Genomic DNA, 11730 nt, shown 5'->3' with positions numbered 1-11730 from the left:
TGGCTCATTCCTGGAGGGAGTTAGGAGGGTGCGGTCAGCCTCCTCCTTCTTATGCTCAAGCTGCAGTTTCCCCATCTAGGCCAGCTATGCCAAACAACCACTAACACATTTTGTATCTGCCACTCGTTAAATAACATTACATTTCATTTTGGCCCACAAAGTGTTTGTGATGTCGCATTCTTTTCTCCTTTGTGTGCAATTGATTCTCAGATATAATGCTCCTATCTGATGGTATCCAACTTGCTGTCAGACTCCGTGAACATTGGCTTCGGGTCTAATAGCTGTCCATGAGCCCGAAGCTCTTTCTCATTGTCCCATTTCTGAGCACATCAGAGCAAAGAGGAAAGCTAAAGGGAGTTTCCAAATCTTTTCTTCAGTGTCAGAGCTGTTTTTACTGACAACAGCTCCCCCACATTCCAACACACACTTCTTTATTCTTCCCTTTCAGGATAAGAGGCGTAGGTTACTGCATGAGAAGGTCTATGCGTGGCCTCACTGCTTTGCCAGTAATATGAGCCCACAGTTCTGTTACCGTAGTTCACACCTTGTTCTTAGGAAGGCAGAGAAAGGCAACTGAAATAATGCCTTGGGTGATATTTTAATTTTACCAAAAAGGGGTGCTTGTGACACTTGTGAAATGAATGCCTGTGGGTTGCCAGCAGGCAATATGTTCTTTATTGTGTAGGGTTCGTTACTTACATGGTTAATTAATATAACATCCATTGCTCTTTTTTATCCTCCAGCAGTACAGCAACCGAATCTAAAAACACAGAAAAACAAAATCAGATCGTTCTCATTTGTTAATGGCTGAGGTTCGCAAAACAAAAACATTTGCTGTAATTTGTGCTTCCAGTTAGAATGTGACTGTAATTTTATTTAGACCGGAGAGAGATTTTGATAACATGTACAAGCTACATTTAAAATTGGGGGAAAAAATGATCTGCCATCTTGGAGAGACATGCTTCACACCAACCTAGAGAGCAAGAAATGCTTGAAGTGTGAAGGCTCAAACCATAGGAAAAGCCTATAATGAAAACAGGCCTTCAGTACCATCAGAACACTGGATACCTCTGAGTGATGTGAAAACTAGAAAATTACCACTTTTAATGGAAAATTTGTTTTTGTGTCTGCACTGTTTGTGTTTTTATAAACAGCTCTAAACTAACTTGGAGTTCAGCTCCATTTTGTGTTCCTTTTATTGCTAGCAGCAATAGCTAGAAAGAACATGATCTAGATTATCCCTTTCAACACTGCTGAGAGAAGTGGAGAAAATCTGTCTATATTATTATTATGCAAATTCACTAAATGGAAGTCAACCAAGCCACTTTTAGCCTAGCTGTTCTTAATCAGACTCATTCCCAACATTGTTTCCCAAAGCTGTTTATATCATTAGCAAACCCCTCTCTTTCGTATTTCATCTCATGGATTCCTCCTTCAACCTCTCTGCACCTTGGCAGCTACACCAGTGGTTAGATTCCTCACTTTGCATGGGGCTTAAGGCCTTCACACCTGCCGGACACAGGAGTGGCGCTCAGCCAAGCAGGTCAAGTCCAGTCTCCCTGTGTGCGATCGTAATTCGTGCCGCTCCCCCTGCCCTGCTGGGATTCAATCCAGGTTGCTCACCTGCTCCAAGCAGCCACAGCGTCACTCCTTAGAGAGACGATTAGTGTGCCACACCAAAGAAGCAGCCTTCTGCTGCACCATTGTGTAATATGCACGCAGGAGTCTCGTTACAAAACGCATCTAAATCATGAATGTCATTATATTCCTCTTAAAATATTATTCAGATTCCTCTATTCAGTAACTGAAGGCTGGGTGGACAGATGGACAAACTGATTTTCTAACTTAGCAATGAAATCACTAACAGTATTACCAGTAATTTCAAATTTGGTTCTGAGTTTATTTGGTACAGCATATAGCTACGGTACGTGAATTCTGTGGGTAGATACAAACTCTGGTCTATTCTGAGGTGCCATCACTGGTCCCAGCCATGACTTTTGCATTCCATCATCTGCAAATCAACACACCATCTCTTGTCAGGGCTGAAGAACGTTCTGCATGCAATAGCAGAAATGCATGCTATTGAGCATGCAAAATGTTTGTTTTATTAAAATTGACCAAAGTAATTTTAGATCTCAATGAAACGTATGCATGGCTTGGTTTTTCCTTCAGAAATGTGTGCAGCTCAACAATATAAAAAGCTGACCTTTTCTCCTTTTATTTCACCAAAATACTATAAATAGAGGAGCACACTACTAAGTCTGGAAGATCAGCATCTTCACTGAGAGTTGTAGCAAGGCGTTTCAAGTCTCTTCAAAGTTAACAGCAAAATCTCCATAGAAAAAGACCTCCAAAGCATAACAGACGACAATCTGTCAAACTACTGAAAACATGACACAAGACACATGATTATGTTACCAGTACTCGTGGCTCAGCCCTGGCAACAAGAGCGTTTCCCTTTTTCACAAACCTGGAGGAAAGTGGTTGTTACCAAAGTTTTACAATAAAATTGATGGTGGGGAAAGAAGGAAATTCAGATTTTATTCACGCAAGAACAGTAATGTTTTAACATGAAAAAAAGCGGGAAGAAGAGAGAGTCTATCCACTTGTCACCAAGATCATTTTTTAAATGAGTTATTTCACTCTTTAGAGACTCTTTTCAGATGTACTTAACCTACTTTAGAAGAAAATGCCTGTCCATTGCTGCACTGAATCTATTGCTGTTATACTGTAGGTACTCCTACACCATATTTATCATCGCCCAGCAATGTACTAGATTAAGTTTTTGTTTATTCCTGCTGATCTGTGAAAGGAAATGATAGATGCATAAAATATATGAAGTCATATATACTGTATATAGTTCATATATACAAATAGTGGTGTCATTAAATTATTGAACTCAAAGGACACTTGCAGCATTAATTCTAAATGTTCTGTACATATCTGCTGACAGCACAATGTTTCATTTTTTCCAGCATCCATTATGGTCAACCGGTGGAAAATTAATTATGAAGCAGAGCGACCTAGAATATTGTGTCTTAGATGTATGAGTTTACTAAACATGACCCATAAATACCCATAAACAGCAATAGTTACATACAGTATTTCCTTTTACAGTATATTATGAGAAGCATTTAAGTAACACTTGTACTAAACATATTTACTTTATCACCAGTCATTATGTCTGAATTACATCCACACTTTGAAGGCTGGATGTCCAAATTTTGAATATGAAATTAAATAATTAAAATGGTATTATTAGATTTTTCTTTCTGTTTTTGAACCCTTACAGAGATTAAATCTATACAACAGTCAATTCTTTTATGGTGATCTTCTTTATTGTAGGTATTCAGGGGAAATATCATGGTACTGAATGTACTAACATCAGGTTCCCATACAGCTTCAATCTGTACATAGCATTTCTTCATTCTGCGACATTAACTCAATTTATGCAGCCCACTATACTGTATCTCCACGACTGACAATAGAAGGAGAGGGATTTTAAAACATTATGTGACATATATAAATATTTGATTCAAAATTTTTACTGATTTATCTGGCTGCTCTGATTGATTACTTGAAATACCAATTTATGCTAATATTACTGTATTGAAAAATGATACCTATTTTTTAGAATAGTAATTAAATATTTTAATCTTATAGTTTCCTTGAAATAAACAATACTATAAGTCATTGCCTCAGTACATTTTAAAACTGTTACAAACATGAACATAACATTATACTGTATATGTAGGATCAACACTTTAATGGCAAAATAAAAGTCATGTGCAAGATGCACCATTTCTTTACAATTATTCTATCCTAAAAATCCTATTGTATCTCACAGGCAAGTTTATTTTCAAATCTGAAAGATGCATTCATTACAAAGATATAGAAGCTTTCAAAATAAAATAGATAAAATGACACTGTTTGTTAGTTTTTAAAATCAGATATAACAAAAGCACTGACTGTAACTTCAACACAGGTTAATGTCCCTCACTGGAAACCCTTTAAAGCGACTGACCTCAAAAGCATCCCCGTCAGCCTGGTAACCAGTTTCAGGTCTCTGCACAGGCACAGCCTTCGAGATGTGCGGAACAGAGATGTTAGTTGATGGCATTTTAAAAAGCCCCGTTTTTGTTTGTTGGTTTAGCACGCGATTCATTTTCATACCACCGTTGCTCAGATAATTTGAGTTTTGCACCAGGTGTACAGCTTGCAGAATCTGTCTTGCCCAACAATGTTGCACACTGTGTTTCTTGCATGCTTTCATTCTGCTCTCTATGTAATAAAACCTACCTGTTTAAAATGTTCTCTAACAGGTTTAATTTAATATTTGTTTCATCGGATAAAAATGTGCACCATTCAAAAATATATCACTTCGAAACTTGCTTTGCATTTTTGCATAAACCTCTTTCCCACTGTTTTGTTTCTTTTGAAAATGTAGAAGTTTATAATGTTTGATATATTTAAAATCAGCTGTGATTATAATCTTTACCAATAGACAAATGTTTTTTTCTAGGTTTTGAAATTGAGTCTTTTTTTAATTGGAATGTTTTTTAAGTTGCCCCAGAAGGACCAAACGGAAATCCTGCAAGGACATGAACAACAGGCAAATAGAAATTTTCTTTATTTAATAATAATAATAACACCTAAACTTGTATACTGGAGAGAATTATACTGCCACCTGTTACAATATTAATTTGATAAAATATATTTTAAAGCAAAGTAAATACTTTCAATTTCAGTTATTCACTGCATGGCAGTGACAGTTAAGTGTGTTGTATTGATCTTCATTTTTCACTGCTTGGCTTTTTTGGCATTTTGAGTTCCAGTAGAAGTCCAGTTTGCTTAAGCTCAGTCATAATCTGCCATGAACACAGATGTTATCTTATTAAAACCGGAATTAAGGTAATAAAATGCACAGGTCTTGACAGTGTTGAAGAGCACTGGTTCACAATGAACTTGGTAAAGGTGAACACACATTATAACAACTCCTTACCGATCGCACTTTCAAGAAAGCTGTGCAACATTCAGTTATTATGTCTAAGTAGGTAGTTGCGTCAGCATGCATAGGCTGCAAAGGAACAAGTAAAGGTTTATTCCAAGCTGAAAAGAGAAGAAACACAATGTTTCGGCTGTGGAGCCTCCATCAGGTGTGAGAAAGAGAGGAAAACCGGCAGCTGATAAGTTGATAAAGCAACAGAGAGGAAAGCCGGGAGTGGAGAGGAGGTGGTGTCACATCTGCTGCTAATAGGAATCCTCCACACAAACCGTCTCACCCCAATCAAACACCAGCTGGAGGCAATCCCCTCAAACGTCGCTGATCTACCCTTTTTCCAATCAGAGCGCCTCGCTTGCAAATACAGTACACGCTCCATTTCCAAACATACTTAAGCCTTCTCCGTTTCACTTAACATTGCTCAAGATTGTTAGCTTCTTCGGAACTTCTTGCCTCGCTTGGATAAGCCTTTGGGACCTCGACCTCCGCTTTGGATAACCTTTGGTATCGAGCCTGGAATTCGCCTTCGACTACGTCTCTGCCTAACGTTTTGGATTCGTCAGAAGTCTCTGCTGACTCGGTTCTCCACTCGAACAACAACGCGGGTTGTGACAGGTTGGAGCAGGAGAGAGTAGTTTCTCTCACACCTGAAGAAGGTTCAAAAGCTGAAACACTGTTTCTTTCCTTCTCTTTTCAGCATGGAATATACCTTGACTTGTTCTTTTATTATTCCATCTCATGTTTTCTTCTCACAATGCATACTAAAATTGAGCCTAAAGAATCTTTCTGGGACGTTTGCTTCAGACACTATGAAAGTTCAAGTCTAATCGCTTTAAATTTGCACACGTATTATAATTATCTAACACTCTGCAGGTTATGATGGGTTTTAACCAAGGTGTGACCACTGTGAGCTGCGAACTAAAATGTTCCGTTTCAAACGTGCAGTTTGTCGGTTTTCTGTACAAGCTGTCGTGCTGCTCACCACTGGTTGTGTAATGTCCCGGACCAGGCCCACACAAAGATGAAAGATGCTGTACAACTTTCTCAATAAATGAACCCTGTTAATGTGCTTTCATTCACCCACCCATTTTGTAATGACATTTTTAGATCAGGGTTGCACTTTCCAGAATGAATTTTGTCAGACCTTGTCTACGCCACTCTCTAGAAATAAAATGTTCCAGTGACCTACCCCCACTTAAGCTGTGCTGTGTGTTTTTTGCTATCCAGTCTTTCAGTATGGTTAGTAGATTGTAATTATCAGCTGTTTATTAACTTTGTTCTGAGGCTTTAGTGCACAGGGGCACGTGAAGCTCACCATGTGTGACCAGAGCTACAGTTTGTCATTCTCATGTTCTCTGAACAGATAGTGGGTGAGGTATTTGTATATAGTGTGTAACCACACTTGACTGTCATGTCTTTTGCAGTGTCTCAACAGGTGTTCAGGGGATGGGGCTAAACAGCACTCTCACCCTCCAGTTTCCATTTTGAATTATAGCACTTATACAGAAGCTATACTGTGTGCAGGTGGTGCTACCTCACCAGCAAGGACTTGGGGCTTACTTGCGCTTAAAAGTATCTTTATCTGTAACACAATGAACTGGATAACAAAACAGTGAAAGGTACTGTATGTCTGAAAACATGAAGATTTAAAGGGTAGCTGTCTCCTTTCCATGTTCAACCATACACCACTGACCAACCCTACCCTTTCCTTATTGTCAGTTGAACAGGACCCCCCTAGCTTCTACTTGTCTGTAAGCAGCAACCAACAAAGATACCATACAAACCAGTGAAAAACGTAATGGGTCTCCAACATATGAAGTTGAACATGTCTAAATGTTCCTACAATAAAAACATCCCTAACGATTTGATACCGACACCTACCATTTTCAACACTCTTTAACAAAAAAGGTTTGAACACTTTAATAACGGAAACCAATCGCCCTCACAAAGAGACACAACATGGAGGAGTTCAGAGATGGGTGGTGGAGTTGGATTACTTTACAGCCTTAAAATATAATCTTGTATGGAATATGTGACTTTATGGAATATATATATATATTTTTTTTTAGGCAACCAATGTAGAGGCTTAATTGTAGGAGTGATGTGCTGCCAAGGTCTAGTGTGAGTTAGAATTCCACCTCGCAGAGTTTTGAACATATTGCAGCTTGCTAAGAAGAGCGGTAGGGAGCCCATAGAGTAAAGAGTTGCACAAATCAAGCCATTAATTGTATCTTCAGTACCAGAGCCCATTTCAGCCTAGCTGCTGCAATAATTATTTCGGCTTTATGAATGAACATGACCAAGATCTGTAGATCTGAAATTCCAGTGATGAACTCATGAGAAGCTGACTGATATGAAGGTTACAACCAATAGATGTAACACTTCATAGCACTGTTTTTCATTATTTTTGTGAGGAAAACCACACTAACAATTTATATGGTCTGTAATGTATTAACTGGAAGGAAGTGTTAAGCACGTGACCATCTGCAAAAGGAAACAGCCCAGATAAATGACATTAAAAAGCAATTACTTTCTTGAATGAAGTCACACCTGAAAGTAACAGGCAGCACTGCAAGAGCCAGTGGAGAAAGCAGATGCATGGAGCAGGTAGAATTGTTCTTCATCATTTTGGAAAAAAAAACATACTGTATATACTGTACTGTATTTATCCATCTTTTTTCCAACCGGTGCCTATACCAGCACAGACACAAACACCGATGCACATACTTTGTCTCTATTTTTCAGTGGGATCGGTGGAAATTATAGGTGTGGCCAAAATATTGGCAGTGTACTTTATACTGTTAGAGCTAATGCACACAAACTGATGCACACAAAATTACAGACAGTATACAGTATGATACCCTACACATCATATACAAGACTTCACTGATAATCCAGTTTTAAATGATATTTTCTGTCTGTGTCTGTTTCTTAGCTTTTTAATGTTTAGCTCAAATGAAGTCAAGGATTTTATTAAAAAGTCTGTTTTAAAATGGGGGGATCTTGGAAATCTTTCTTTCAAGATATTAATATTTCTCCTGTAAAATGGTGTATTTGAAGCACATTAATGCTGATAGACATTAAATAGTAATAGGATGGGATACCTCATTTTCTTACTTTAAAAAGATGAAAAACAAAAGTCCAGCAATACTGAAATAAAAAGTGCTTCTTTCAAAGACAATATGTAAGTTTTAAATACAAAGACTTGCAAGTTTAACTAAAGTTTTGAAAGATTTATTGAATGGTGTGAGATATTGTGTAGTATACAGTTTTGTAGAGACTTTGTATGCTACACAACCTTCATGTTGAAAAAGGATTTCAAATCCTTAATGATTTGGTTCCTCTTTCTCACCTCAGAAATTTTGTTCTTGGTTTTTGTACCAGCATACATGCTGGGTCAATGGTTTAACAGTCTCTCTAAAATCTGAAATTTTAGCCCTAACATGTTGAACCGCTGAATAATTAATACTAGGCTTCTTTCTGCTGTGTAATTTATAATAAAATAGCATTGTAACATACTATAGGCAAGGATGATATTGTTCTAAAAATAATGGCAGGAAATAAACGTTTCCACCAACTCTAATGGGTTACAAGGTTCAAATAGTAATACAATGAGGTTATTCAATCAGATAAGAGAACCAAACAAGAAACAAGGCCTGTGCTGTGCAAGAAAATTATAATGATGAATAATTCCACCCCCTAATGTCAGGGTGTAACCAAGTGTTACACAGCATATTTTTATTCTTCTCACAGCTTGATCATAGAGAAACAACCAGGCCTAAACTTTAAACAGAAAAACAAATATTTATTTTCAGTACATGATACAACTATCCAATGCAGAATGTCACACAATGTACAGCAGTAATACTATTAGGGGATATTTCCAGGTCAGTGACAAATCAGAACCCTATCTTCCGTAGACAAAGAAAATCCCCTTCTCCCCTTAAACTCCTTACAAGACAAAGAGGAAACCTGCTCCATATTATAATTAAAAATGGATAATAACGAGGACTAAATGAACCCCTCTAACCAGATGCTCACAAATGAATGGGCACCAGTCTCACTTTTCCAAAATAGGAGACATTTTTAGCTTAAGGATTCCACATTATAGGAAATCAGAATTTCCTCCAATAAATAAAAAACATCTTAACTCCTTTATACCGAGGCTCAATACTCTTTCAATGTTCAGATTATCTGGATAGAATCTCATTTGTAAGTCTGATGTAAAAGCAAACTCTCTCACAGCACAATCTTATTGTCACGGACGTCCAAAGGGACTAACCGTGGGGAGCAGGAGAGCGGAAAAAGACCCATATGCGTAGCGGCGAGACGGGAAAAAGGCCCGGGCTCATAGTGCAAAGAGTTCAGGAATGCCGTATAGAAACCTATGCCCTCAGGGAGCGGACGTGGGGCGCCCTGGTGCTAGGCGGGTCTCAGGACATCCGAACGTCAATGCTGAGCGAGGACAGAGTGCAAGACCCGGAAATATATAGCCCAAGGGAAAGAGAGGGACCGGAAGGACAGCAGACCGGAAACCAGGGACAGGTCAGAGAAGGAGCGCCCTCTGGCTGCAGAGGGCGTGACACTTATGGTGATGATGATTCTTCTTCCTGGCTGTTGTCAGCTTCTCGCCCTTTCTGTCCTTAATGTCTTGCTGTAGTTATCTTTTTCCAGTGATCCATCCTTATGGCCTCACTAGAATGACCTCACTAGGAATGGTATGGTCACTGATGAGTATTGATGTGCTAATATAAAGGACTTAATGATCTAAACAGTGACTTTGTTAAACCTGAGTTAGTTGCTGGGTATTCTCAGTTTAAAAAAATGCTACATTACCCTTGAAGTTACAGGTGACCTTTAATCTGCAGAGATTGTGTTTAACTGTAGTTTAGACTACATCCTTACTCTGCAGTCATTACTGACATAAACATTAAAGAGGTGTAATCATTTGAAAGAAATGAAATAATTCCGCTTTATTTTGTCTTTCTCAAAGCAGACTCCTCCCACCAGTCGGACACACAAGCACAGGTTTTCACAAGAAACTTTCGTAGCTCTGACACTGCGGTTTCCTTCTTCCACCCCCACCCTCATTTAAACCCTGCAGTGCATTGCATTCAAGGGGAAGGTGCCAACAAGCATCACGTTTGCTGCCTACTGCACATGTATTTTAAATGTTTCATTTGAGAGCCACCATAAGAATGCATTCCAGTTTCTAACAAGAGACTCCAGTACTCAGTAGTCTCATATCTCCTGATATAAATAAACTACACGAGTTTATTAGTTAACTGTTATTATTTTGTCTTTTTCTTTCAGCATAAAAGTTAATAAAAACAAAATAAATGACCAAATAACTCCCAATATTGGTTCTTTCCTGTGGTCAAATAAAATGTATCTTTTATGTCAACCAAAACTACAGCCACAGCTAATGACAAAATAACATTATTAAGAACTGCTTCAGTGCAAATAAAACAATGTTGAAAACCTGACAAGTCAAGGAGGGAGATCTACTTACTTACCCATTAGGAAGTGAAAAACGTGGCAACACCCCATCTATCTGAGCTGACATTTTTTATGTTCCTAATACTCCAATCTGAGCAACACCAAGACTTTGAATGCTTCTGTTGACATTGGTCAGCTGTTATTTTAAAAGATAATGTGTTTCAAAGTTACTGCTGCGCTCTTATAATGCTTCAGCAGTTTGGTCAGATCATACAAAGTGCTATATAGGGAAGGAATGTATTGCTTGGTAGTTCCTTAGCTACAGTCAGCAGTCAGACAGGACTTGACTGCCTGACCGTAATGATGAGGCGAATTTAATTCCCTCCCACTTTTGCCTGGAAAGAGTGAGGGAGCGGCAGAGAGCTTGTAGATGGAGTGGAAGGAGGGGGCAAGAGAGGGGTGCAGAGGGAAAGGCAGGTGGAGAGATACAGTATGTATGCATAGGAGAGCAGAAGTGGTATAGATTAGGATCTGACCCTCCTGAATCTCTGTTACAAACACCATTTGTATTTGTATTATGCATGTATTATTTTGAGGTACCAGTCTGTACCTCTACATGGAGGCTAGCCTGATGTGGTCACAAAATTAAGCTTTGAAAATACAGCTTCAACCTCTTTCCCCTATGCGTTGTTTTGGCTTTGCATTACAATGTGTGACATAGCATGTTCTGCACCTGACTTCAAACACCATGCAATGGTCTGAGGCCAAAATCCGACAGTTCTCGAGTTCCCCATCATAACAGGAAGAGCTCGGTTTTTGGACAGGTCATAGCTGCCAGATGTTTTATTACTTGCCTAGATTAAGGGTTTTTAGTCTGTAATTAGTATGCTCCAGCTCCTCTTGCACAACATATCTCTGCTAATTCTTCACAGAGCTGTGCCGTGGTTGAGAGTGAGTCACCGTACAACATCCGCAGGTGTTTTCCCAGAAAGAAAACCCCTTGAAAGTGTTGTTTTGCATCTCAGTCCTCCGTTTTCCTCCTGTGCCTCACTCTTCATCAGGGCACTGAAAAGGTAGTAGGTGTTATACTTCGAAGAGGCGGAAATGAGTGGTTACATCAGCAAATGAAGAATGGGAACATGACGTAAAATAGAAAATCAGTGCATCTGAGCTCAGTGCTCACAGCAAAGAATTCCAAGAGGGTATAATGCCGATGAGACACACTGAATAATTTATTGTTGTTTTTGGTCATTCTTTGGTAAATGGTTTCTTTGGTTATGGTTTCTGAA

The sequence above is a fragment of the Atractosteus spatula genome, chromosome 7 (assembly GCF_055471065.1).
Source record: "Atractosteus spatula isolate fAtrSpa1 chromosome 7, fAtrSpa1.hap1, whole genome shotgun sequence".
NCBI classification, from domain to species: domain Eukaryota; kingdom Metazoa; phylum Chordata; class Actinopteri; order Semionotiformes; family Lepisosteidae; genus Atractosteus; species Atractosteus spatula.
The sequence above is the reverse complement of the archived record's forward strand: the minus strand, read 5'-3'. Positions refer to the sequence as shown.